This window comes from Lactuca virosa, chromosome 1 (genome assembly GCF_052849685.1).
Source record: "Lactuca virosa cultivar CGN04683 chromosome 1, Lactuca_virosa_CGN04683_v6, whole genome shotgun sequence".
NCBI classification, from domain to species: domain Eukaryota; kingdom Viridiplantae; phylum Streptophyta; class Magnoliopsida; order Asterales; family Asteraceae; genus Lactuca; species Lactuca virosa.
In genome coordinates, this window is record NC_136426.1 from 263,960,247 (window position 1) to 263,979,480 (window position 19,234).

Genomic DNA, 19,234 nt, shown 5'->3' on the forward strand with positions numbered 1-19,234 from the left:
GTCTCGTGGGTCCTACGCCTCGCGTACGAAAACAAAGGAGGTTCTGCGTCTTTTAAGACATAAAAGCAATAAGCATGGATAGTATTTCAGGTGTGATCATACCAGCACTAATGCACCGGATCCCATCAGAACTTCGCAGTTAAGCGTGCTTGGGCGAGAGTAGTACTATGATGGGTGACCCCCTGGGAAGTCCTCGTGTTGCACCCCTTTTTTCGTTGCCCGTTTGCGTTTTTTTAGATTTTACGTGGGGTTTTTTTTTGTTTTTTTTTCTTTCTTGCTATTTCTATGCTCGGGTGGCCTCCGCTTCATGGTTCATGGTTTTCGTATTTTTGGAACGGATCCGATCGGTCTCGTGGGTCCCACGCCTCGCGTACGAAAACAAAGGAGGTTCTGCGTCTTTTAAGACATAAAAGCAATAAGCATGGATAGTATTTCGGGTGCGATCATACCAGCACTAATGCACCGGATCCCATCAGAACTCCGCAGTTAAGCGTGCTTGGGCGAGAGTAGTACTAGGATGGGTGACCCCCTGGGAAGTCCTCGTGTTGCACCCCTTTTTTCGTTGCCCGTTTGCGTTTTTTTTTTGTTTTTTTTTCTTTCTTGCTATTTCTATGCTCGGGTGGCCTCCGCTTCATGGTTCATGGTTAATGGTTTTCGTATTTTTGGAACGGAGCCGATCGGTCTCGTGGGTCCCACGCCTCGCGTACGAAAACAAAGTAGGTTCTGCGTCTTTTAAGACATAAAAGCAATAAGCATGGATAGTATTTCGGGTGCGATCATACCAGCACTAATGCACCGGATCCCATCAGAACTCCGCAGTTAAGCGTGCTTGGGCGAGAGTAGTACTAGGATGGGTGACCCCGTGGGAAGTCCTCGTGTTGCACCCCTTTTTTCGTTGCCCGTTTGCGTTTTTTTTAGATTTTACGTGCTGTTTTTTTTTTGTTTTTTTTTCTTTCTTGCTGTTTCTATGCTCGGGTGGCCTCCGCTTCATGGTTGATGGTTTTCGTATTTTTGGAACGGAGCCGATCGGTCTCGTGGGTCCCACGCCTCGCGTACGAAAACAAAGGAGGTTCTGCGTCTTTTAAGACATAAAAGCAATAAGCATGGATAGTATTTCGGGTGCGATCATACCAGCACTAATGCACCGGATCCCATCAGAACTCTGCAGTTAAGCGTGCTTGGGCGAGAGTAGTACTAGGATGGGTGACCCCCTGGGAAGTCCTCGTGTTGCAACCCCCTTTTTCGTTGCCCGTTTGCGTTTTTTTAGATTTTACGTGCGGTTTTTTTTTTGTTTTTTTTTCTTTCTTGCTATTTCTATGCTCGGGTGGCCTCCGCTTCATGGTTCATGGTTCATGGTTTTCGTATTTTTGGAACGGACCCGATCGGTCTCGTGGGTCCCACGCCTCGCGTAGGAAAACAAAGGAGGTTCTGCGTCTTTTAAGACATAAAAGCAATAAGCATGGATAGTATTTCGGGTGCGATCATACCAGCACTAATGCACCGGATCCCATCAGAACTCCGCAGTTAAGCGTGCTTGGGCGAGAGTAGTACTAGGATGGGTGACCCCCTGGGAAGTCCTCGTGTTGCACCCCTTTTTTCGTTGCCCGTTTGCGTTTTTTTAGATTTTACGTGCAGTTTTTTTTTTGTTTTTTTTTTTCTTTCTTGCTATTTCTATGCTCGGGTGGCCTCCGCTTCATGGTTCATGGTTTTCGTATTTTTGGAACGGAGCTGATCGGTCTCGTGGGTCCCACGCCTCGCGTACGAAAACAAAGGAGGTTCTGCGTCTTTTAAGACATAAAAGCAATAATCATGAATAGTATTTCGGGTGCGATCATACCAGCACTAATGCACCGGATCCCATCAGAACTCCGCAGTTAAGCGTGCTTGGGCGAGAGTAGTACTAGGATGGGTGACCCCTGGGAAGTCCTCGTGTTGCACCCCCCTTTTTCGTTGCCCGTTTGCGTTTTTTTTAGATTTTACGTGCTGTTTTTTTTTTTGTTTTTGTTTCTTTCTTGCTGTTTCTATGCTCGGGTGGCCTCCGCTTCATGGTTCATGGTTTTCGTATTTTTGGAACGGAGCCGATCGGTCACGTGGGTCCCACGCCTCGCGTACGAAAACAAAGGAGGTTCTGCGTCTTTTAAGACATAAAAGCAATAAGCATGGATAGTATTTCGGGTGCGATCATACCAGCACTAATGCACCGGATCCCATCAGAACTCCGCAATTAAGCGTGCTTGGGCGAGAGTAGTACTAGGATGGGTGACCCCCTGGTAAGTCCTCGTGTTGCACCCCCTTTTTCGTTGCCCGTTTGCGTTTTTTTAGATTTTACGTGCGGTTTTTTTTTTTTGTTTTTTTTTTCTTTCTTGCTATTTCTATGCTCGGGTGGCCTCCGCTTCATGGTTCATGGTTTTCGTATTTTTGGAACGGAGCCGATCGGTCACGTGGGTCCCACGTCTCGCTTACGAAAACAAAGGAGGTTCTGCGTCTTTTAAGACATAAAAGCAATAAGCATGGATAGTATTTCGGGTGCGATCATACCAGCACTAATGCACCGGATCCCATCAGAACTCTGCAGTTAAGCGTGCTTGGGCGAGAGTAGTACTAGGATGGGTGACCCCCTGGGAAGTCCTCGTGTTGCAACCCCCTTTTTCGTTGCCCGTTTGCGTTTTTTTAGATTTTACGTGCGGTTTTTTTTTTGTTTTTTTTTCTTTCTTGCTATTTCTATGCTCGGGTGGCCTCCGCTTCATGGTTCATGGTTCATGGTTTTCGTATTTTTGGAACGGACCCGATCGGTCTCGTGGGTCCCACGCCTCGCGTAGGAAAACAAAGGAGGTTCTGCGTCTTTTAAGACATAAAAGCAATAAGCATGGATAGTATTTCGGGTGCGATCATACCAGCACTAATGCACCGGATCCCATCAGAACTCCGCAGTTAAGCGTGCTTGGGCGAGAGTAGTACTAGGATGGGTGACCCCCTGGGAAGTCCTCGTGTTGCACCCCTTTTTTCGTTGCCCGTTTGCGTTTTTTTAGATTTTACGTGCAGTTTTTTTTTTGTTTTTTTTTTCTTTCTTGCTATTTCTATGCTCGGGTGGCCTCCGCTTCATGGTTCATGGTTTTCGTATTTTTGGAACGGAGCTGATCGGTCTCGTGGGTCCCACGCCTCGCGTACGAAAACAAAGGAGGTTCTGCGTCTTTTAAGACATAAAAGCAATAATCATGAATAGTATTTCGGGTGCGATCATACCAGCACTAATGCACCGGATCCCATCAGAACTCCGCAGTTAAGCGTGCTTGGGCGAGAGTAGTACTAGGATGGGTGACCCCTGGGAAGTCCTCGTGTTGCACCCCCCTTTTTCGTTGCCCGTTTGCGTTTTTTTTAGATTTTACGTGCTGTTTTTTTTTTGTTTTTGTTTCTTTCTTGCTGTTTCTATGCTCGGGTGGCCTCCGCTTCATGGTTCATGGTTTTCGTATTTTTGGAACGGAGCCAATCGGTCACGTGGGTCCCACGCCTCGCGTACGAAAACAAAGGAGGTTCTGCGTCTTTTAAGACATAAAAGCAATAAGCATGGATAGTATTTCGGGTGCGATCATACCAACACTAATGCACCAGATCCCATCAGAACTCCGCAGTTAAGCGTGCTTGGGCGAGAGTAGTACTAGGATGGGTGACCCCCTGGGAAGTCCTCGTGTTGCACCCCCCTTTTTCGTTGCCCGTTTGCGTTTTTTTTAGATTTTACGTGCGGTTTTTTTTTTGTTTTTTTTTCTTTCTTGCTATTTCTATGCTCGGGTGGCCTCCGCTTCATGGTTCATGGTTTTCGTATTTTTGGAACGGAGCCGATCGGTCACGTGGGTCCCACGCCTCGCGTACGAAAACAAAGGAGGTTCTGCGTCTTTTAAGACATAAAAGCAATAAGCATGGATAGTATTTCGGGTGCGATCATACCAGCACTAATGCACCGGATCCCATCAGAACTCCGCAGTTAAGCGTGCTTGGGTGAGAGTAGTACTAGGATGGGTGACCCCGTGGGAAGTCCTCGTGTTGCACCCCTTTTTTCGTTGCCCGTTTGCGTTTTTTTTAGATTTTACGTGCTGTTTTTTTTTTGTTTTTTTTTCTTTCTTGCTGTTTCTATGCTCGGGTGGCCTCCGCTTCATGGTTGATGGTTTTCGTATTTTTGGAACGGAGCCGATCGGTCTCGTGGGTCCCACGCCTCGCGTACGAAAACAAAGGAGGTTCTGCGTCTTTTAAGACATAAAAGCAATAAGCATGGATAGTATTTCGGGTGCGATCATACCAGCACTAATGCACCGGATCCCATCAGAACTCCGCAGTTAAGCGTGCTTGGGCGAGAGTAGTACTAGGATGGGTGACCCCCTGGGAAGTCCTCGTGTTGCAACCCCCTTTTTCGTTGCCCGTTTGCGTTTTTTTAGATTTTACGTGCGGTTTTTTTTTTGTTTTTTTTTTCTTTCTTGCTATTTCTATGCTCGGGTGGCCTCCGCTTCATGGTTCATGGTTCATGGTTTTCGTATTTTTGGAACGGACCCGATCGGTCTCGTGGGTCCCACGCCTCGCGTAGGAAAACAAAGGAGGTTCTGCGTCTTTTAAGACATAAAAGCAATAAGCATGGATAGTATTTCGGGTGCGATCATACCAGCACTAATGCACCGGATCCCATCAGAACTCCGCAGTTAAGCGCGCTTGGGCGAGAGTAGTACTCGGATGGGTGACCCCCTGGGAAGTCCTCGTGTTGCACCCCTTTTTTCGTTGCCCGTTTGCGTTTTTTTAGATTTTACGTGCAGTTTTTTTTTTGTTTTTTTTTTCTTTCTTGCTATTTCTATGCTCGGGTGGCCTCCGCTTCATGGTTCATGGTTTTCGTATTTTTGGAACGGAGCTGATCGGTCTCGTGGGTCCCACGCCTCGCGTACGAAAACAAAGGAGGTTCTGCGTCTTTTAAGACATAAAAGCAATAATCATGAATAGTATTTCGGGTGCGATCATACCAGCACTAATGCACCGGATCCCATCAGAACTCCGCAGTTAAGCGTGCTTGGGCGAGAGTAGTACTAGGATGGGTGACCCCCTGGGAAGTCCTCGTGTTGCACCCCTTTTTTCGTTGCCCGTTTGCGTTTTTTTTTTGTTTTTTTTTTGTTTCTTGCTATTTCTATGCTCGGGTGGCCTCCGCTTCATGGTTCATGGTTTTCGTATTTTTGCAACGGAGCCGATCGGTCACGTGGGTCCCACGCCTCGCGTACGAAAACAAAGGATGTTCTGCGTCTTTTAAGACATAAAAGCAATAAGCATGGATAGTATTTTGGGTGCGATCATACCAGCACTAATGCACCGGATCCCATCAGAACTCCGCAGCTAAGCGTGCTTGGGCAAGAGTAGTACTAGGATGGGTGACCCCCTGGGAAGTCCTCGTGTTGCACCCCCTTTTTCGTTGCCCGTTTGCGATTTTTTAGATTTTACGTGCGGTTTTTTTTTTGTTTTTTTTTCTTTCTTGCTATTTCTATGCTCGGGTGGCCTCCGCTTCATGGTTCATGGTTTTCGTATTTTTGGAACGGAGCCGATCGGTCTCGTGGGTCCTACGCCTCGCGTACGAAAACAAAGGAGGTTCTGCGTCTTTTAAGACATAAAAGCAATAAGCATGGATAGTATTTCAGGTGTGATCATACCAGCACTAATGCACCGGATCCCATCAGAACTTCGCAGTTAAGCGTGCTTGGGCGAGAGTAGTACTATGATGGGTGACCCCCTGGGAAGTCCTCGTGTTGCACCCCTTTTTTCGTTGCCCGTTTGCGTTTTTTTAGATTTTACGTGGGGTTTTTTTTTTGTTTTTTTTTCTTTCTTGCTATTTCTATGCTCGGGTGGCCTCCGCTTCATGGTTCATGGTTTTCGTATTTTTGGAACGGATCCGATCGGTCTCGTGGGTCCCACGCCTCGCGTACGAAAACAAAGGAGGTTCTGCGTCTTTTAAGACATAAAAGCAATAAGCATGGATAGTATTTCGGGTGCGATCATACCAGCACTAATGCACCGGATCCCATCAGAACTCCGCAGTTAAGCGTGCTTGGGCGAGAGTAGTACTAGGATGGGTGACCCCCTGGGAAGTCCTCGTGTTGCACCCCTTTTTTCGTTGCCCGTTTGCGTTTTTTTTTTGTTTTTTTTTCTTTCTTGCTATTTCTATGCTCGGGTGGCCTCCGCTTCATGGTTCATGGTTCATGGTTTTCGTATTTTTGGAACGGAGCCGATCGGTCTCGTGGGTCCCACGCCTCGCGTACGAAAACAAAGTAGGTTCTGCGTCTTTTAAGACATAAAAGCAATAAGCATGGATAGTATTTCGGGTGCGATCATACCAGCACTAATGCACCGGATCCCATCAGAACTCCGCAGTTAAGCGTGCTTGGGCGAGAGTAGTACTAGGATGGGTGACCCCGTGGGAAGTCCTCGTGTTGCACCCCTTTTTTCGTTGCCCGTTTGCGTTTTTTTTAGATTTTACGTGCTGTTTTTTTTTTGTTTTTTTTTCTTTCTTGCTGTTTCTATGCTCGGGTGGCCTCCGCTTCATGGTTGATGGTTTTCGTATTTTTGGAACGGAGCCGATCGGTCTCGTGGGTCCCACGCCTCGCGTACGAAAACAAAGGAGGTTCTGCGTCTTTTAAGACATAAAAGCAATAAGCATGGATAGTATTTCGGGTGCGATCATACCAGCACTAATGCACCGGATCCCATCAGAACTCTGCAGTTAAGCGTGCTTGGGCGAGAGTAGTACTAGGATGGGTGACCCCCTGGGAAGTCCTCGTGTTGCAACCCCCTTTTTCGTTGCCCGTTTGCGTTTTTTTAGATTTTACGTGCGGTTTTTTTTTTGTTTTTTTTTCTTTCTTGCTATTTCTATGCTCGGGTGGCCTCCGCTTCATGGTTCATGGTTCATGGTTTTCGTATTTTTGGAACGGACCCGATCGGTCTCGTGGGTCCCACGCCTCGCGTAGGAAAACAAAGGAGGTTCTGCGTCTTTTAAGACATAAAAGCAATAAGCATGGATAGTATTTCGGGTGCGATCATACCAGCACTAATGCACCGGATCCCATCAGAACTCCGCAGTTAAGCGTGCTTGGGCGAGAGTAGTACTAGGATGGGTGACCCCCTGGGAAGTCCTCGTGTTGCACCCCTTTTTTCGTTGCCCGTTTGCGTTTTTTTAGATTTTACGTGCAGTTTTTTTTTTGTTTTTTTTTTCTTTCTTGCTATTTCTATGCTCGGGTGGCCTCCGCTTCATGGTTCATGGTTTTCGTATTTTTGGAACGGAGCTGATCGGTCTCGTGGGTCCCACGCCTCGCGTACGAAAACAAAGGAGGTTCTGCGTCTTTTAAGACATAAAAGCAATAATCATGAATAGTATTTCGGGTGCGATCATACCAGCACTAATGCACCGGATCCCATCAGAACTCCGCAGTTAAGCGTGCTTGGGCGAGAGTAGTACTAGGATGGGTGACCCCTGGGAAGTCCTCGTGTTGCACCCCCCTTTTTCGTTGCCCGTTTGCGTTTTTTTTAGATTTTACGTGCTGTTTTTTTTTTTGTTTTTGTTTCTTTCTTGCTGTTTCTATGCTCGGGTGGCCTCCGCTTCATGGTTCATGGTTTTCGTATTTTTGGAACGGAGCCGATCGGTCACGTGGGTCCCACGCCTCGCGTACGAAAACAAAGGAGGTTCTGCGTCTTTTAAGACATAAAAGCAATAAGCATGGATAGTATTTCGGGTGCGATCATACCAGCACTAATGCACCAGATCCCATCAGAACTCCGCAGTTAAGCGTGCTTGGGCGAGAGTAGTACTAGGATGGGTGACCCCCTGGGAAGTCCTCGTGTTGCACCCCCTTTTTCGTTGCCCGTTTGCGTTTTTTTTAGATTTTACGTGCGGTTTTTTTTTGTTTTTTTTTCTTTCTTGCTATTTCTATGCTCGGGTGGCCTCCGCTTCATGGTTCATGGTTTTCGTATTTTTGGAACGGAGCCGATCGGTCACGTGGGTCCCACGCCTCGCGTACGAAAACAAAGGAGGTTCTGCGTCTTTTAAGACATAAAAGCAATAAGCATGGATAGTATTTCGGGTGCGATCATACCAACACTAATGCACCGGATCCCATCAGAACTCCGCAGTTAAGCGTGCTTGGGCGAGAGTAGTACTAGGATGGGTGACCCCGTGGGAAGTCCTCGTGTTGCACCCCTTTTTTCGTTGCCCGTTTGCGTTTTTTTTAGATTTTACGTGCTGTTTTTTTTTTGTTTTTTTTTCTTTCTTGCTGTTTCTATGCTCGGGTGGCCTCCGCTTCATGGTTGATGGTTTTCGTATTTTTGGAACGGAGCCGATCGGTCTCGTGGGTCCCACGCCTCGCGTACGAAAACAAAGGAGGTTCTGCGTCTTTTAAGACATAAAAGCAATAAGCATGGATAGTATTTCGGGTGCGATCATACCAGCACTAATGCACCGGATCCCATCAGAACTCCGCAGTTAAGCGTGCTTGGGCGAGAGTAGTACTAGGATGGGTGACCCCCTGGGAAGTCCTCGTGTTACAACCCCCTTTTTCGTTGCCCGTTTGCGTTTTTTTAGATTTTACGTGCGGTTTTTTTTTTTTTTTTCTTTCTTGCTATTTCTATGCTCGGGTGGCCTCCGCTTCATGGTTCATGGTTCATGGTTTTCGTATTTTTGGAACGGACCCGATCGGTCTCGTGGGTCCCACGCCTCGCGTAGGAAAACAAAGGAGGTTCTGCGTCTTTTAAGACATAAAAGCAATAAGCATGGATAGTATTTCGTGTGCGATCATACCAGCACTAATGCACCGGATCCCATCAGAACTCCGCAGTTAAGCGTGCTTGGGCGAGAGTAGTACTAGGATGGGTGACCCCCTGGGAAGTCCTCGTGTTGCACCCCTTTTTTCGTTGCCCGTTTGCGTTTTTTTAGATTTTACGTGCAGTTTTTTTTTTGTTTTTTTTTTCTTTCTTGCTATTTCTATGCTCGGGTGGCCTCCGCTTCATGGTTCATGGTTTTCGTATTTTTGGAACGGAGCTGATCGGTCTCGTGGGTCCCACGCCTCGCGTACGAAAACAAAGGAGGTTCTGCGTCTTTTAAGACATAAAAGCAATAAGCATGGATAATATTTCGGGTGCGATCATACCAGCACTAATGCACCAGATCCCATCAGAACTCCGCAGTTAAGCGTGCTTGGGCGAGAGTAGTACTAGGATGGGTGACCCCCTGGGAAGTCCTCGTGTTGCACCCCCCTTTTTCGTTGCCCGTTTGCGTTTTTTTTAGATTTTACGTGCGGTTTTTTTTTTGTTTTTTTTTCTTTCTTGCTATTTCTATGCTCGGGTGGCCTCCGCTTCATGGTTCATGGTTTTCGTATTTTTGGAACGGAGCCGATCGGTCACGTGGGTCCCACGCCTCGCTTACGAAAACAAAGGAGGTTCTGCGTCTTTTAAGACATAAAAGCAATAAGCATGGATAGTATTTCGGGTGCGATCATACCAGCACTAATGCACCGGATCCCATCAGAACTCCGCAATTAAGCGTGCTTGGGCGAGAGTAGTACTAGGATGGGTGACCCCCTGGTAAGTCCTCGTGTTGCACCCCCTTTTTCGTTGCCCGTTTGCGTTTTTTTAGATTTTACGTGCGGTTTTTTTTTTTTGTTTTTTTTTTCTTTCTTGCTATTTCTATGCTCGGGTGGCCTCCGCTTCATGGTTCATGGTTTTCGTATTTTTGGAACGGAGCCGATCGGTCACGTGGGTCCCACGCCTCGCTTACGAAAACAAAGGAGGTTCTGCGTCTTTTAAGACATAAAAGCAATAAGCATGGATAGTATTTCGGGTGCGATCATACCAGCATTAATGCACCGGATCCCATCAGAACTCTGCAGTTAAGCGTGCTTGGGCGAGAGTAGTACTAGGATGGGTGACCCCCTGGGAAGTCCTCGTGTTGCAACCCCCTTTTTCGTTGCCCGTTTGCGTTTTTTTAGATTTTACGTGCGGTTTTTTTTTTGTTTTTTTTTCTTTCTTGCTATTTCTATGCTCGGGTGGCCTCCGCTTCATGGTTCATGGTTCATGGTTTTCGTATTTTTGGAACGGACCCGATCGGTCTCGTGGGTCCCACGCCTCGCGTAGGAAAACAAAGGAGGTTCTGCGTCTTTTAAGACATAAAAGCAATAAGCATGGATAGTATTTCGGGTGCGATCATACCAGCACTAATGCACCGGATCCCATCAGAACTCCGCAGTTAAGCGTGCTTGGGCGAGAGTAGTACTAGGATGGGTGACCCCCTGGGAAGTCCTCGTGTTGCACCCCTTTTTTCGTTGCCCGTTTGCGTTTTTTTAGATTTTACGTGCAGTTTTTTTTTTGTTTTTTTTTTCTTTCTTGCTATTTCTATGCTCGGGTGGCCTCCGCTTCATGGTTCATGGTTTTCGTATTTTTGGAACGGAGCTGATCGGTCTCGTGGGTCCCACGCCTCGCGTACGAAAACAAAGGAGGTTCTGCGTCTTTTAAGACATAAAAGCAATAATCATGAATAGTATTTCGGGTGCGATCATACCAGCACTAATGCACCGGATCCAATCAGAACTCTGCAGTTAAGCGTGCTTGGGCGAGAGTAGTACTAGGATGGGTGACCCCTGGGAAGTCCTCGTGTTGCACCCCCCTTTTTCGTTGCCCGTTTGCGTTTTTTTTAGATTTTACGTGCTGTTTTTTTTTTGTTTTTGTTTCTTTCTTGCTGTTTCTATGCTCGGGTGGCCTCCGCTTCATGGTTCATGGTTTTCGTATTTTTGGAACGGAGCCGATCGGTCACGTGGGTCCCACGCCTCGCGTACGAAAACAAAGGAGGTTCTGCGTCTTTTAAGACATAAAAGCAATAAGCATGGATAGTATTTCGGGTGCGATCATACCAACACTAATGCACCAGATCCCATCAGAACTCCGCAGTTAAGCGTGCTTGGGCGAGAGTAGTACTAGGATGGGTGACCCCCTGGGAAGTCCTCGTGTTGCACCCCCCTTTTTCGTTGCCCGTTTGCGTTTTTTTTAGATTTTACGTGCGGTTTTTTTTTTGTTTTTTTTTCTTTCTTGCTATTTCTATGCTCGGGTGGCCTCCGCTTCATGGTTCATGGTTTTCGTATTTTTGGAACGGAGCCGATCGGTCACGTGGGTCCCACGCCTCGCGTACGAAAACAAAGGAGGTTCTGCGTCTTTTAAGACATAAAAGCAATAAGCATGGATAGTATTTCGGGTGCGATCATACCAGCACTAATGCACCGGATCCCATCAGAACTCCGCAGTTAAGCGTGCTTGGGCGAGAGTAGTACTAGGATGGGTGACCCCGTGGGAAGTCCTCGTGTTGCACCCCTTTTTTCGTTGCCCGTTTGCGTTTTTTTTAGATTTTACGTGCTGTTTTTTTTTTGTTTTTTTTTCTTTCTTGCTGTTTCTATGCTCGGGTGGCCTCCGCTTCATGGTTGATGGTTTTCGTATTTTTGGAACGGAGCCGATCGGTCTCGTGGGTCCCACGCCTCGCGTACGAAAACAAAGGAGGTTCTGCGTGTTTTAAGACATAAAAGCAATAAGCATGGATAGTATTTCGGGTGCGATCATACCAGCACTAATGCACCGGATCCCATCAGAACTCCGCAATTAAGCGTGCTTGGGCGAGAGTAGTACTAGGATGGGTGACCCCCTGGGAAGTCCTCGTGTTGCAACCCCCTTTTTCGTTGCCCGTTTGCGTTTTTTTAGATTTTACGTGCGGTTTTTTTTTTGTTTTTTTTTTCTTTCTTGCTATTTCTATGCTCGGGTGGCCTCCGCTTCATGGTTCATGGTTCATGGTTTTCGTATTTTTGGAACGGACCCGATCGGTCTCGTGGGTCCCACGCCTCGCGTAGGAAAACAAAGGAGGTTCTGCGTCTTTTAAGACATAAAAGCAATAAGCATGGATAGTATTTCGGGTGCGATCATACCAGCACTAATGCACCGGATCCCATCAGAACTCCGCAGTTAAGCGTGCTTGGGCGAGAGTAGTACTAGGATGGGTGACCCCCTGGGAAGTCCTCGTGTTGCACCCCTTTTTTCGTTGCCCGTTTGCGTTTTTTTAGATTTTACGTGCAGTTTTTTTTTTGTTTTTTTTTTCTTTCTTGCTATTTCTATGCTCGGGTGGCCTCCGCTTCATGGTTCATGGTTTTCGTATTTTTGGAACGGAGCTGATCGGTCTCGTGGGTCCCACGCCTCGCGTACGAAAACAAAGGAGGTTCTGCGTCTTTTAAGACATAAAAGCAATAATCATGAATAGTATTTCGGGTGCGATCATACCAGCACTAATGCACCGGATCCCATCAGAACTCCGCAGTTAAGCGTGCTTGGGCGAGAGTAGTACTAGGATGGTTGACCCCCTGGGAAGTCCTCGTGTTGCACCCCCCTTTTTCGTTGCCCGTTTGCGTTTTTTTTAGATTTTACGTGCTGTTTTTTTTTTGTTTTTGTTTCTTTCTTGCTGTTTCTATGCTCGGGTGGCCTCCGCTTCATGGTTCATGGTTTTCGTATTTTTGGAACGGAGCCGATCGGTCACGTGGGTCCTACGCCTCGCGTACGAAAACAAAGGAGGTTCTGCGTCTTTTAAGACATAAAAGCAATAAGCATGGATAATATTTCGGGTGCGATCATACCAGCACTAATGCACCAGATCCCATCAGAACTCCGCAGTTAAGCGTGCTTGGGCGAGAGTAGTACTAGGATGGGTGACCCCCTGGGAAGTCCTCGTGTTGCACCCCCCTTTTTCGTTGCCCGTTTGCGTTTTTTTTAGATTTTACGTGCGGTTTTTTTTTTGTTTTTTTTTCTTTCTTGCTATTTCTATGCTCGGGTGGCCTCCGCTTCATGGTTCATGGTTTTCGTATTTTTGGAACGGAGCCGATCGGTCACGTGGGTCCCACGCCTCGCTTACGAAAACAAAGGAGGTTCTGCGTCTTTTAAGACATAAAAGCAATAAGCATGGATAGTATTTCGGGTGCGATCATACCAGCACTAATGCACCGGATCCCATCAGAACTCCGCAGTTAAGCGTGCTTGGGCGAGTGTAGTACTAGGATGGGTGACCCCCTGGGAAGTCCTCGTGTTGCACCCCCCTTTTTCGATGCCTGTTTGCGTTTTTTTTAGATTTTACGTGCGGTTTTTTTTTGTCTTTTTTTTCTTTCTTGCTATTTCTATGCTCGGGTGGCCTCCGCTTCATGGTTCATGGTTTTCGTATTTTTGGAACGGAGCCGATCGGTCACGTGGGTCCCACGCCTCGCTTACGAAAACAAAGGAGGTTCTGCGTCTTTTAAGATATAAAAGCAATAAGCATGGATAGTATTTCGGGTGCGATCATACCAGCACTAATGCACCGGATCCCATCAAAACTCCGCAGTTAAGCGTGCTTGGGCGAGTGTAGTACTAGGATGGGTGACCCGCTGGGAAGTCCTCGTGTTGCACCCCTTTTTTCGTTGCCCGTTTGCGTTTTTTTAGATTTTACGTGCGGTTTTTTTTTTTTGTTTTTTTTTTCTTTCTTGCTATTTCTATGCTCGGGTGGCCTCCGCTTCATGGTTCATGGTTTTCGTATTTTTGGAACGGAGCCGATCGGTCACGTGGGTCCCACGCCTCGCGTACGAAAACAAAGGAGGTTCTGCGTCTTTTAAGACATAAAAGCAATAATCATGAATAGTATTTCGGGTGCGATCATACCAGCACTAATGCACCGGATTCCATCAGAACTCTGCAGTTAAGCGTGCTCGGGCGAGAGTAGTACTTGGATGGGTGACCCCCTGGGAAGTCCTCGTGTTGCTTTTCGTTGCCCGTTTGCGTTTTTTTAGATTTTACGTGCGGTTTTTTTTTTCTTTTTTTTTCTTTCTTGCTATTTCTATGCTCGGGTGGCCTCCGCCTCATGGTTCATGGTTGATGGTTTTCGTATTTTTGGAACGGAGCCGATCGGTCTCGTGGGTCCCACGCCTCGCGTACGAAAACAAAGGAGGTTCTGCGTCTTTTAAGACATAAAAGCAATAAGCATGGATAGTATTTCGGGTGCGATCATACCAGCACTAATGCACCGGATCCCATCAGAACTCCGCAGTTAAGCGTGCTTGGGCGAGAGTAGTACTAGGATGGGTGACCCCCTGGGAAGTCCTCGTGTTGCACCCCCCTTTTTCGTTGCCCGTTTGCGTTTTTTTTAGATTTTACGTGCGGTTTTTTTTTGTTTTTTTTTCTTTTTTGCTATTTCTATGCTCGGGTGGCCTCCGCTTCATGGTTCATGGTTTTCGTATTTTTGGAACGGAGCCGATCGGTCTCGTGGGTCCCACGCCTCGCGTACGAAAACAAAGGAGGTTCTGCGTCTTTTAAGACATAAAAGCAATAATCATGAATAGTATTTCGGGTGCGATCATACCAGCACTAATGCACCGGATCCTATCAGAACTCCGCAGTTAAGCGTGCTTGGGCGAGAGTAGTACTAGGATGGGTGACCCCCTTGGAAGTCCTCGTGTTGCACCCCCCTTTTTCGTTGCCCGTTTGCGTTTTTTTTAGATTTTACGTGCGGTTTTTTTTTTTTTTTCTTTCTTGCTGTTTCTATGCTCGGGTGGCTTCCGCTTCATGGTTGATGGTTTTCGTATTTTTGGAACGGATCCGATCGGTCACGTGGGTCCCATGCCTCGCGTACGAAAACAAAGGAGGTTCTGCGTCTTTTAAGACATAAAAGCAATAAGCATGGATAGTATTTCGGGTGCGATCATACCAGCACTGATGCACCGGATCCCATCAGAACTCCGCAGTTAAGCGTGCTTGGGCGAGAGTAGTACTAGGATGGGTGACCCCCTGGGAAGTCCTCGTGTTGCACCCTCCTTTTTCGTTGCCTGTTTGCGTTTTTTTTAGATTTTACGTGCGGTTTTTTTTTTGTTTTTTTTTTCTTTCTTGCTATTTCTATGCTCGGGTGGCCTCCGCTTCATGGTTCATGGTTCATGGTTTTCGTATTTTTGGAACGGACCCGATCGGTCTCGTGGGTCCCACGCCTCGCGTAGGAAAACAAAGGAGGTTCTGCGTCTTTTAAGACATAAAAGCAATAAGCATGGATAGTATTTCGGGTGCGATCATACCAGCACTAATGCACCGGATCCCATCAGAACTCCGCAGTTAAGCGTGCTTGGGCGAGAGTAGTACTAGGATGGGTGACCCCCTGGGAAGTCCTCGTGTTGCACCCCTTTTTTCGTTGCCCGTTTGCGTTTTTTTAGATTTTACGTGCAGTTTTTTTTTTTGTTTTTTTTTTCTTTCTTGCTATTTCTATGCTCGGGTGGCCTCCGCTTCATGGTTCATGGTTTTCGTATTTTTGGAACGGAGCCGATCGGTCACGTGGGTCCCACGCCTCGCTTACGAAAACAAAGGAGGTTCTGCGTCTTTTAAGACATAAAAGCAATAAGCATGGATAGTATTTCGGGTGCGATCATACCAGCACTAATGCACCGGATCCCATCAGAACTCCGCAGTTAAGCGTGCTTGGGCGAGAGTAGTACTAGGATGGGTGACCCCCTGGGAAGTCCTCGTGTTGCACCCCTTTTTTCGTTGCCCGTTTGCGTTTTTTTAGATTTTACGTGCAGTTTTTTTTTTTGTTTTTTTTTTCTTTCTTGCTATTTCTATGCTCGGGTGGCCTCCGCTTCATGGTTCATGGTTTTCGTATTTTTGGAACGGAGCCGATCGGTCACGTGGGTCCCACGCCTCGCTTACGAAAACAAAGGAGGTTCTGCGTCTTTTAAGACATAAAAGCAATAAGCATGGATAGTATTTCGGGTGCGATCATACCAGCACTAATGCACCGGATCCCATCAGAACTCCGCAGTTAAGCGTGCTTGGGCGAGAGTAGTACTAGGATGGGTGACCCCCTGGGAAGTCCTCGTGTTGCACCCCTTTTTTCGTTGCCCGTTTGCGTTTTTTTAGATTTTACGTGCGGTTTTTTTTTTGTTTTTTTTTTCTTTCTTGCTATTTCTATGCTCGGGTGGCCTCCGCTTCATGGTTCATGGTTCATGGTTTTCGTATTTTTGGAACGGACCCGATCGGTCTCGTGGGTCCCACGCCTCGCGTAGGAAAACAAAGGAGGTTCTGCGTCTTTTAAGACATAAAAGCAATAAGCATGGATAGTATTTCGGGTGCGATCATACCAGCACTAATGCACCGGATCCCATCAGAACTCCGCAGGTAAGCGTGCTTGGGCGAGAGTAGTACTAGGATGGGTGACCCCCTGGGAAGTCCTCGTGTTGCACCCCTTTTTTCGTTGCCCGTTTGCGTTTTTTTAGATTTTACGTGCAGTTTTTTTTTTGTTTTTTTTTTCTTTCTTGCTATTTCTATGCTCGGGTGGCCTCCGCTTCATGGTTCATGGTTTTCGTATTTTTGGAACGGAGCCGATCGGTCTCGTGGGTCCCACGCCTCGCGTACGAAAACAAAGGAGGTTCTGCGTCTTTTAAGACATAAAAGCAATAATCAAGAATAGTATTTCGGGTGCGATCATACCAGCACTAATGCACCGGATCCCATCAGAACTCCGCAGTTAAGCGTGCTTGGGCGAGAGTAGTACTAGGATGGGTGACCCCCTGGGAAGTCCTCGTGTTGCACCCCCCTTTTTCGTTGCCCGTTTGCGTTTTTTTTAGATTTTACGTGCTGTTTTTTTTTTGTTTTTGTTTCTTTCTTGCTGTTTCTATGCTCGGGTAGCCTCCGCTTCATTGTTCATGGTTTTCGTATTTTTGGAACGGAGCCGATCGGTCACGTGGGTCCCACGCCTCGCGTACGAAAACAAAGGAGGTTCTGCGTCTTTTAAGACATAAAAGCAATAAGCATGGATAGTATTTCGGGTGCGATCATACCAGCACTAATGCACCGGATCCCATCAGAACTCCGCAGTTAAGCGTGCTTGGGCGAGAGTAGTACTAGGATGGGTGACCCCCTGAGAAGTCCTTGTGTTGCACCCCCCTTTTCCGTTGCCCGTTTGCGTTTTTTTAGATTTTACGTGCGGTTTTTTTTTTGTTTTTTTTTCTTTCTTGCTATTTCTATGCTCGGGTGGCCTCCGCTTCATGGTACATGGTTTTCGTATTTTTGGAACGGAGCCGATCGGTCTCGTGGGTCCCACGCCTCGCGTACGAAAACAAAGGAGGTTCTGCGTCTTTTAAGACATAAAAGCAATAAGCATGGATAATATTTCGGGTGCGATCATACCGGCACTAATGCACCGGATCCCATCAGAAGTCCGCAGTTAAGCGTGCTTGGGCGAGAGTAGTACTAGGATGGGTGACCCCCTGGGAAGTCCTCGTGTTGCACCCCTTTTTTCGTTGCCCGTTTGCGTTTTTTTAGATTTTACGTGCGGTTTTTTTTTTGTTTTTTTTTCTTTCTTGCTATTTCTATGCTCGGGTGGCCTCCGCTTCATGGTTCATGGTTCATGGTTTTCGTATTTTTAGAACGGACCCGATCGGTCTCGTGGGTCCCACGCCTCGCGTAGGAAAACAAAGGAGGTTCTGCGTCTTTTAAGACATAAAAGCAATAAGCATGGATAGTATTTCGGGTGCGATCATACCAGCACTAATGCACCGGATCCCATCAGAACTCTGCAGTTAAGCGTGCTTGGGCGAGAGTAGTACTAGGATGGGTGACCCCCTGGGAAGTCCTCGTGTTGCACCCCTTTTTTCGTTGCCCGTTTGCGTTTTTTTAGATTTTACGTGCAGTTTTTTTTTTTGTTTTTTTTTTCTTTCTTGCTATTTCTATGCTCGGGTGGCCTCCGCTTCATGGTTCATGGTTTTCGTATTTTTGGAACGGAGCCGATCGGTCTCGTGGGTCCCACGCCTCGCGTACGAAAACAAAGGAGGTTCTGCGTCTTTTAAGACATAAAAGCAATAAGCATGGATAGTATTTCGGGTGCGATCATACCAGCACTAATGCACCGGATCCCATCAGAACTCCGCAGTTAAGCGTGCTTGGGCGAGAGTAGTACTAGGATGGGTGACCCCCTGGGAAGTCCTCGTGTTGCACCCCTTTTTTCGTTGCCCGTTTGCGTTTTTTTAGATTTTACGTGCAGTTTTTTTTTTTTGTTTTTTTTTCTTTCTTGCTATTTCTATGCTCGGGTGGCATCCGCTTCATGGTTCATGGTTTTCGTATTTTTGGAACGGAGCCGATCGGTCTCGTGGGTCCCACGCCTCGCGTACGAAAACAAAGGAGGTTCTGCGTCTTTTAAGACATAAAAGCAATAAGCATGGATAGTATTTCGGGTGCGATCATACCAGCACTAATGCACCGGATCCCATCAGAACTCTGCAGTTAAGCGTGCTTGGGCGAGAGTAGTACTAGGATGGGTGACCCCCTGGGAAGTCCTCGTGTTGCACCCCACTTTTTCGTTGCCCGTTTGCGTTTTTTTTAGATTTTACGTGCGGTTTTTTTTTGTTTTTGTTTCTTTCTTGCTGTTTCTATGCTCGGGTGGCCTCCGCTTCATGGTTGATGGTTTTCGTATTTTTGGAACGGAGCCGATCGGTCACGTGGGTCCCACGCCTCGCGTACGAAAACAAAGGAGGTTCTGCGTCTTTTAAGACATAAAAGCAATAAGCACGGATAGTATTTCGGGTGCGATCATACCAGCACTAATGCACCGGATCCCATCAGAACTCCGCAGTTAAGCGTGCTTGGGCGAGAGTAGTACTAGGATGGGTGACCCCCTGGGAAGTCCTCGTGTTGCACCCCCCTTTTTCGTTGCCCGTTTGCGTTTTTTTAGATTTTACGTGCGGTTTTTTTTTGTTTTTTTTTCTTTCTTGCTATTTCTATGCTCGGGTGGCCTCCGCTACATGGTTCATGGTTTTCGTATTTTTGCAACGGAGCCGATCGGTCACGTGGGTCCCACGCCTCGCGTACGAAAACAAAGGAGGTTCTGCGTCTTTTAAGATATAAAAGCAATAAGCATGGATAGTATTTCGGGTGCGATCATACCAGCACTAATGCACCGGATCCCATCAGAACTCCGCAGTTAAGCGTGCTTGGGCGAGAGTAGTACTAGGATGGGTGACCCCCTGGGAAGTCCTCGTGTTGCACCCCCCTTTTTCGTTGCCTCTTTGCGTTTTTTTTAGATTTTACGTGGCGTTTTTTTTTGTTTTTTTTCTTTCTTGCTATTTCTATGCTCGGGTGGCCTCCGCTTCATGGTTCATGGTTTTCGTATTTTTGGAACGGAGCCGATCGGTCACGTGGGTCCCAC

At 47.0% G+C, this 19,234-nt stretch overlaps 55 non-coding genes across 55 annotated transcripts; all 55 read left to right on the plus strand.

The window, feature by feature from the left end:
• Positions 1–88: 88 nt before the first annotated feature.
• On the plus strand, positions 89–207 carry LOC145147065 (5S ribosomal RNA). The gene has a single exon (XR_013727981.1). It is a non-coding gene; the product is annotated as a 5S ribosomal RNA (ribosomal RNA).
• Positions 208–435: 228 nt separating this feature from the next.
• On the plus strand, positions 436–554 carry LOC145152147 (5S ribosomal RNA). Its single transcript, XR_013732680.1, has one exon. It is a non-coding gene; the product is annotated as a 5S ribosomal RNA (ribosomal RNA).
• A 214-nt stretch (positions 555–768) lies between these two features.
• LOC145153319 (5S ribosomal RNA) lies at positions 769–887 on the plus strand. The gene has a single exon (XR_013733835.1). It is a non-coding gene; the product is annotated as a 5S ribosomal RNA (ribosomal RNA).
• Positions 888–1,117: 230 nt separating this feature from the next.
• Positions 1,118–1,236, plus strand: LOC145144542 (5S ribosomal RNA). Its single transcript, XR_013725555.1, has one exon. It is a non-coding gene; the product is annotated as a 5S ribosomal RNA (ribosomal RNA).
• A 237-nt stretch (positions 1,237–1,473) lies between these two features.
• Positions 1,474–1,592, plus strand: LOC145152148 (5S ribosomal RNA). The gene has a single exon (XR_013732681.1). It is a non-coding gene; the product is annotated as a 5S ribosomal RNA (ribosomal RNA).
• A 231-nt stretch (positions 1,593–1,823) lies between these two features.
• Positions 1,824–1,941, plus strand: LOC145143504 (5S ribosomal RNA). Its single transcript, XR_013724534.1, has one exon. It is a non-coding gene; the product is annotated as a 5S ribosomal RNA (ribosomal RNA).
• Positions 1,942–2,173: 232 nt separating this feature from the next.
• Positions 2,174–2,292, plus strand: LOC145148021 (5S ribosomal RNA). Its single transcript, XR_013728921.1, has one exon. It is a non-coding gene; the product is annotated as a 5S ribosomal RNA (ribosomal RNA).
• A 232-nt stretch (positions 2,293–2,524) lies between these two features.
• On the plus strand, positions 2,525–2,643 carry LOC145144543 (5S ribosomal RNA). Its single transcript, XR_013725556.1, has one exon. It is a non-coding gene; the product is annotated as a 5S ribosomal RNA (ribosomal RNA).
• A 237-nt stretch (positions 2,644–2,880) lies between these two features.
• LOC145152149 (5S ribosomal RNA) lies at positions 2,881–2,999 on the plus strand. The gene has a single exon (XR_013732682.1). It is a non-coding gene; the product is annotated as a 5S ribosomal RNA (ribosomal RNA).
• A 230-nt stretch (positions 3,000–3,229) lies between these two features.
• Positions 3,230–3,347, plus strand: LOC145143505 (5S ribosomal RNA). The gene has a single exon (XR_013724535.1). It is a non-coding gene; the product is annotated as a 5S ribosomal RNA (ribosomal RNA).
• Positions 3,348–3,578: 231 nt separating this feature from the next.
• LOC145146536 (5S ribosomal RNA) lies at positions 3,579–3,697 on the plus strand. The gene has a single exon (XR_013727476.1). It is a non-coding gene; the product is annotated as a 5S ribosomal RNA (ribosomal RNA).
• Positions 3,698–3,928: 231 nt separating this feature from the next.
• Positions 3,929–4,047, plus strand: LOC145138660 (5S ribosomal RNA). The gene has a single exon (XR_013721649.1). It is a non-coding gene; the product is annotated as a 5S ribosomal RNA (ribosomal RNA).
• A 230-nt stretch (positions 4,048–4,277) lies between these two features.
• LOC145155405 (5S ribosomal RNA) lies at positions 4,278–4,396 on the plus strand. The gene has a single exon (XR_013735847.1). It is a non-coding gene; the product is annotated as a 5S ribosomal RNA (ribosomal RNA).
• A 238-nt stretch (positions 4,397–4,634) lies between these two features.
• Positions 4,635–4,753, plus strand: LOC145144029 (5S ribosomal RNA). The gene has a single exon (XR_013725050.1). It is a non-coding gene; the product is annotated as a 5S ribosomal RNA (ribosomal RNA).
• A 230-nt stretch (positions 4,754–4,983) lies between these two features.
• Positions 4,984–5,102, plus strand: LOC145152150 (5S ribosomal RNA). The gene has a single exon (XR_013732683.1). It is a non-coding gene; the product is annotated as a 5S ribosomal RNA (ribosomal RNA).
• A 208-nt stretch (positions 5,103–5,310) lies between these two features.
• Positions 5,311–5,429, plus strand: LOC145140478 (5S ribosomal RNA). Its single transcript, XR_013722182.1, has one exon. It is a non-coding gene; the product is annotated as a 5S ribosomal RNA (ribosomal RNA).
• Positions 5,430–5,658: 229 nt separating this feature from the next.
• LOC145147066 (5S ribosomal RNA) lies at positions 5,659–5,777 on the plus strand. The gene has a single exon (XR_013727982.1). It is a non-coding gene; the product is annotated as a 5S ribosomal RNA (ribosomal RNA).
• A 229-nt stretch (positions 5,778–6,006) lies between these two features.
• LOC145152152 (5S ribosomal RNA) lies at positions 6,007–6,125 on the plus strand. Its single transcript, XR_013732685.1, has one exon. It is a non-coding gene; the product is annotated as a 5S ribosomal RNA (ribosomal RNA).
• A 214-nt stretch (positions 6,126–6,339) lies between these two features.
• LOC145153320 (5S ribosomal RNA) lies at positions 6,340–6,458 on the plus strand. The gene has a single exon (XR_013733836.1). It is a non-coding gene; the product is annotated as a 5S ribosomal RNA (ribosomal RNA).
• Positions 6,459–6,688: 230 nt separating this feature from the next.
• On the plus strand, positions 6,689–6,807 carry LOC145144544 (5S ribosomal RNA). The gene has a single exon (XR_013725557.1). It is a non-coding gene; the product is annotated as a 5S ribosomal RNA (ribosomal RNA).
• Positions 6,808–7,044: 237 nt separating this feature from the next.
• On the plus strand, positions 7,045–7,163 carry LOC145152153 (5S ribosomal RNA). The gene has a single exon (XR_013732686.1). It is a non-coding gene; the product is annotated as a 5S ribosomal RNA (ribosomal RNA).
• Positions 7,164–7,393: 230 nt separating this feature from the next.
• Positions 7,394–7,511, plus strand: LOC145143506 (5S ribosomal RNA). The gene has a single exon (XR_013724536.1). It is a non-coding gene; the product is annotated as a 5S ribosomal RNA (ribosomal RNA).
• A 232-nt stretch (positions 7,512–7,743) lies between these two features.
• Positions 7,744–7,862, plus strand: LOC145155598 (5S ribosomal RNA). The gene has a single exon (XR_013736030.1). It is a non-coding gene; the product is annotated as a 5S ribosomal RNA (ribosomal RNA).
• Positions 7,863–8,091: 229 nt separating this feature from the next.
• LOC145144343 (5S ribosomal RNA) lies at positions 8,092–8,210 on the plus strand. Its single transcript, XR_013725354.1, has one exon. It is a non-coding gene; the product is annotated as a 5S ribosomal RNA (ribosomal RNA).
• Positions 8,211–8,440: 230 nt separating this feature from the next.
• Positions 8,441–8,559, plus strand: LOC145145654 (5S ribosomal RNA). Its single transcript, XR_013726616.1, has one exon. It is a non-coding gene; the product is annotated as a 5S ribosomal RNA (ribosomal RNA).
• Positions 8,560–8,792: 233 nt separating this feature from the next.
• Positions 8,793–8,911, plus strand: LOC145154532 (5S ribosomal RNA). Its single transcript, XR_013735004.1, has one exon. It is a non-coding gene; the product is annotated as a 5S ribosomal RNA (ribosomal RNA).
• A 230-nt stretch (positions 8,912–9,141) lies between these two features.
• On the plus strand, positions 9,142–9,260 carry LOC145155599 (5S ribosomal RNA). Its single transcript, XR_013736031.1, has one exon. It is a non-coding gene; the product is annotated as a 5S ribosomal RNA (ribosomal RNA).
• A 231-nt stretch (positions 9,261–9,491) lies between these two features.
• Positions 9,492–9,610, plus strand: LOC145148022 (5S ribosomal RNA). The gene has a single exon (XR_013728922.1). It is a non-coding gene; the product is annotated as a 5S ribosomal RNA (ribosomal RNA).
• Positions 9,611–9,842: 232 nt separating this feature from the next.
• Positions 9,843–9,961, plus strand: LOC145146239 (5S ribosomal RNA). The gene has a single exon (XR_013727185.1). It is a non-coding gene; the product is annotated as a 5S ribosomal RNA (ribosomal RNA).
• A 237-nt stretch (positions 9,962–10,198) lies between these two features.
• Positions 10,199–10,317, plus strand: LOC145152154 (5S ribosomal RNA). Its single transcript, XR_013732687.1, has one exon. It is a non-coding gene; the product is annotated as a 5S ribosomal RNA (ribosomal RNA).
• A 230-nt stretch (positions 10,318–10,547) lies between these two features.
• On the plus strand, positions 10,548–10,665 carry LOC145149183 (5S ribosomal RNA). Its single transcript, XR_013730038.1, has one exon. It is a non-coding gene; the product is annotated as a 5S ribosomal RNA (ribosomal RNA).
• Positions 10,666–10,896: 231 nt separating this feature from the next.
• LOC145146537 (5S ribosomal RNA) lies at positions 10,897–11,015 on the plus strand. Its single transcript, XR_013727477.1, has one exon. It is a non-coding gene; the product is annotated as a 5S ribosomal RNA (ribosomal RNA).
• A 231-nt stretch (positions 11,016–11,246) lies between these two features.
• Positions 11,247–11,365, plus strand: LOC145153321 (5S ribosomal RNA). Its single transcript, XR_013733837.1, has one exon. It is a non-coding gene; the product is annotated as a 5S ribosomal RNA (ribosomal RNA).
• Positions 11,366–11,595: 230 nt separating this feature from the next.
• Positions 11,596–11,714, plus strand: LOC145146175 (5S ribosomal RNA). The gene has a single exon (XR_013727122.1). It is a non-coding gene; the product is annotated as a 5S ribosomal RNA (ribosomal RNA).
• Positions 11,715–11,952: 238 nt separating this feature from the next.
• On the plus strand, positions 11,953–12,071 carry LOC145152155 (5S ribosomal RNA). The gene has a single exon (XR_013732688.1). It is a non-coding gene; the product is annotated as a 5S ribosomal RNA (ribosomal RNA).
• A 230-nt stretch (positions 12,072–12,301) lies between these two features.
• Positions 12,302–12,420, plus strand: LOC145155523 (5S ribosomal RNA). Its single transcript, XR_013735958.1, has one exon. It is a non-coding gene; the product is annotated as a 5S ribosomal RNA (ribosomal RNA).
• Positions 12,421–12,651: 231 nt separating this feature from the next.
• LOC145155600 (5S ribosomal RNA) lies at positions 12,652–12,770 on the plus strand. The gene has a single exon (XR_013736032.1). It is a non-coding gene; the product is annotated as a 5S ribosomal RNA (ribosomal RNA).
• A 231-nt stretch (positions 12,771–13,001) lies between these two features.
• LOC145154107 (5S ribosomal RNA) lies at positions 13,002–13,120 on the plus strand. The gene has a single exon (XR_013734589.1). It is a non-coding gene; the product is annotated as a 5S ribosomal RNA (ribosomal RNA).
• Positions 13,121–13,351: 231 nt separating this feature from the next.
• LOC145147651 (5S ribosomal RNA) lies at positions 13,352–13,470 on the plus strand. Its single transcript, XR_013728548.1, has one exon. It is a non-coding gene; the product is annotated as a 5S ribosomal RNA (ribosomal RNA).
• A 232-nt stretch (positions 13,471–13,702) lies between these two features.
• LOC145149830 (5S ribosomal RNA) lies at positions 13,703–13,821 on the plus strand. Its single transcript, XR_013730673.1, has one exon. It is a non-coding gene; the product is annotated as a 5S ribosomal RNA (ribosomal RNA).
• A 229-nt stretch (positions 13,822–14,050) lies between these two features.
• Positions 14,051–14,169, plus strand: LOC145152156 (5S ribosomal RNA). The gene has a single exon (XR_013732689.1). It is a non-coding gene; the product is annotated as a 5S ribosomal RNA (ribosomal RNA).
• A 230-nt stretch (positions 14,170–14,399) lies between these two features.
• On the plus strand, positions 14,400–14,518 carry LOC145145811 (5S ribosomal RNA). Its single transcript, XR_013726767.1, has one exon. It is a non-coding gene; the product is annotated as a 5S ribosomal RNA (ribosomal RNA).
• A 226-nt stretch (positions 14,519–14,744) lies between these two features.
• On the plus strand, positions 14,745–14,863 carry LOC145152654 (5S ribosomal RNA). Its single transcript, XR_013733182.1, has one exon. It is a non-coding gene; the product is annotated as a 5S ribosomal RNA (ribosomal RNA).
• A 239-nt stretch (positions 14,864–15,102) lies between these two features.
• On the plus strand, positions 15,103–15,221 carry LOC145152157 (5S ribosomal RNA). The gene has a single exon (XR_013732690.1). It is a non-coding gene; the product is annotated as a 5S ribosomal RNA (ribosomal RNA).
• A 231-nt stretch (positions 15,222–15,452) lies between these two features.
• LOC145152158 (5S ribosomal RNA) lies at positions 15,453–15,571 on the plus strand. Its single transcript, XR_013732691.1, has one exon. It is a non-coding gene; the product is annotated as a 5S ribosomal RNA (ribosomal RNA).
• A 231-nt stretch (positions 15,572–15,802) lies between these two features.
• On the plus strand, positions 15,803–15,921 carry LOC145152159 (5S ribosomal RNA). The gene has a single exon (XR_013732692.1). It is a non-coding gene; the product is annotated as a 5S ribosomal RNA (ribosomal RNA).
• A 237-nt stretch (positions 15,922–16,158) lies between these two features.
• Positions 16,159–16,277, plus strand: LOC145155809 (5S ribosomal RNA). The gene has a single exon (XR_013736237.1). It is a non-coding gene; the product is annotated as a 5S ribosomal RNA (ribosomal RNA).
• A 230-nt stretch (positions 16,278–16,507) lies between these two features.
• LOC145152160 (5S ribosomal RNA) lies at positions 16,508–16,626 on the plus strand. The gene has a single exon (XR_013732693.1). It is a non-coding gene; the product is annotated as a 5S ribosomal RNA (ribosomal RNA).
• Positions 16,627–16,857: 231 nt separating this feature from the next.
• On the plus strand, positions 16,858–16,976 carry LOC145154881 (5S ribosomal RNA). The gene has a single exon (XR_013735350.1). It is a non-coding gene; the product is annotated as a 5S ribosomal RNA (ribosomal RNA).
• Positions 16,977–17,206: 230 nt separating this feature from the next.
• On the plus strand, positions 17,207–17,325 carry LOC145144494 (5S ribosomal RNA). The gene has a single exon (XR_013725503.1). It is a non-coding gene; the product is annotated as a 5S ribosomal RNA (ribosomal RNA).
• Positions 17,326–17,561: 236 nt separating this feature from the next.
• On the plus strand, positions 17,562–17,680 carry LOC145155117 (5S ribosomal RNA). Its single transcript, XR_013735573.1, has one exon. It is a non-coding gene; the product is annotated as a 5S ribosomal RNA (ribosomal RNA).
• Positions 17,681–17,911: 231 nt separating this feature from the next.
• Positions 17,912–18,030, plus strand: LOC145152161 (5S ribosomal RNA). Its single transcript, XR_013732694.1, has one exon. It is a non-coding gene; the product is annotated as a 5S ribosomal RNA (ribosomal RNA).
• A 231-nt stretch (positions 18,031–18,261) lies between these two features.
• Positions 18,262–18,380, plus strand: LOC145155118 (5S ribosomal RNA). Its single transcript, XR_013735574.1, has one exon. It is a non-coding gene; the product is annotated as a 5S ribosomal RNA (ribosomal RNA).
• A 230-nt stretch (positions 18,381–18,610) lies between these two features.
• LOC145152164 (5S ribosomal RNA) lies at positions 18,611–18,729 on the plus strand. The gene has a single exon (XR_013732696.1). It is a non-coding gene; the product is annotated as a 5S ribosomal RNA (ribosomal RNA).
• A 229-nt stretch (positions 18,730–18,958) lies between these two features.
• On the plus strand, positions 18,959–19,077 carry LOC145152165 (5S ribosomal RNA). Its single transcript, XR_013732697.1, has one exon. It is a non-coding gene; the product is annotated as a 5S ribosomal RNA (ribosomal RNA).
• The last annotated feature ends 157 nt before the right edge of the window (positions 19,078–19,234 follow it).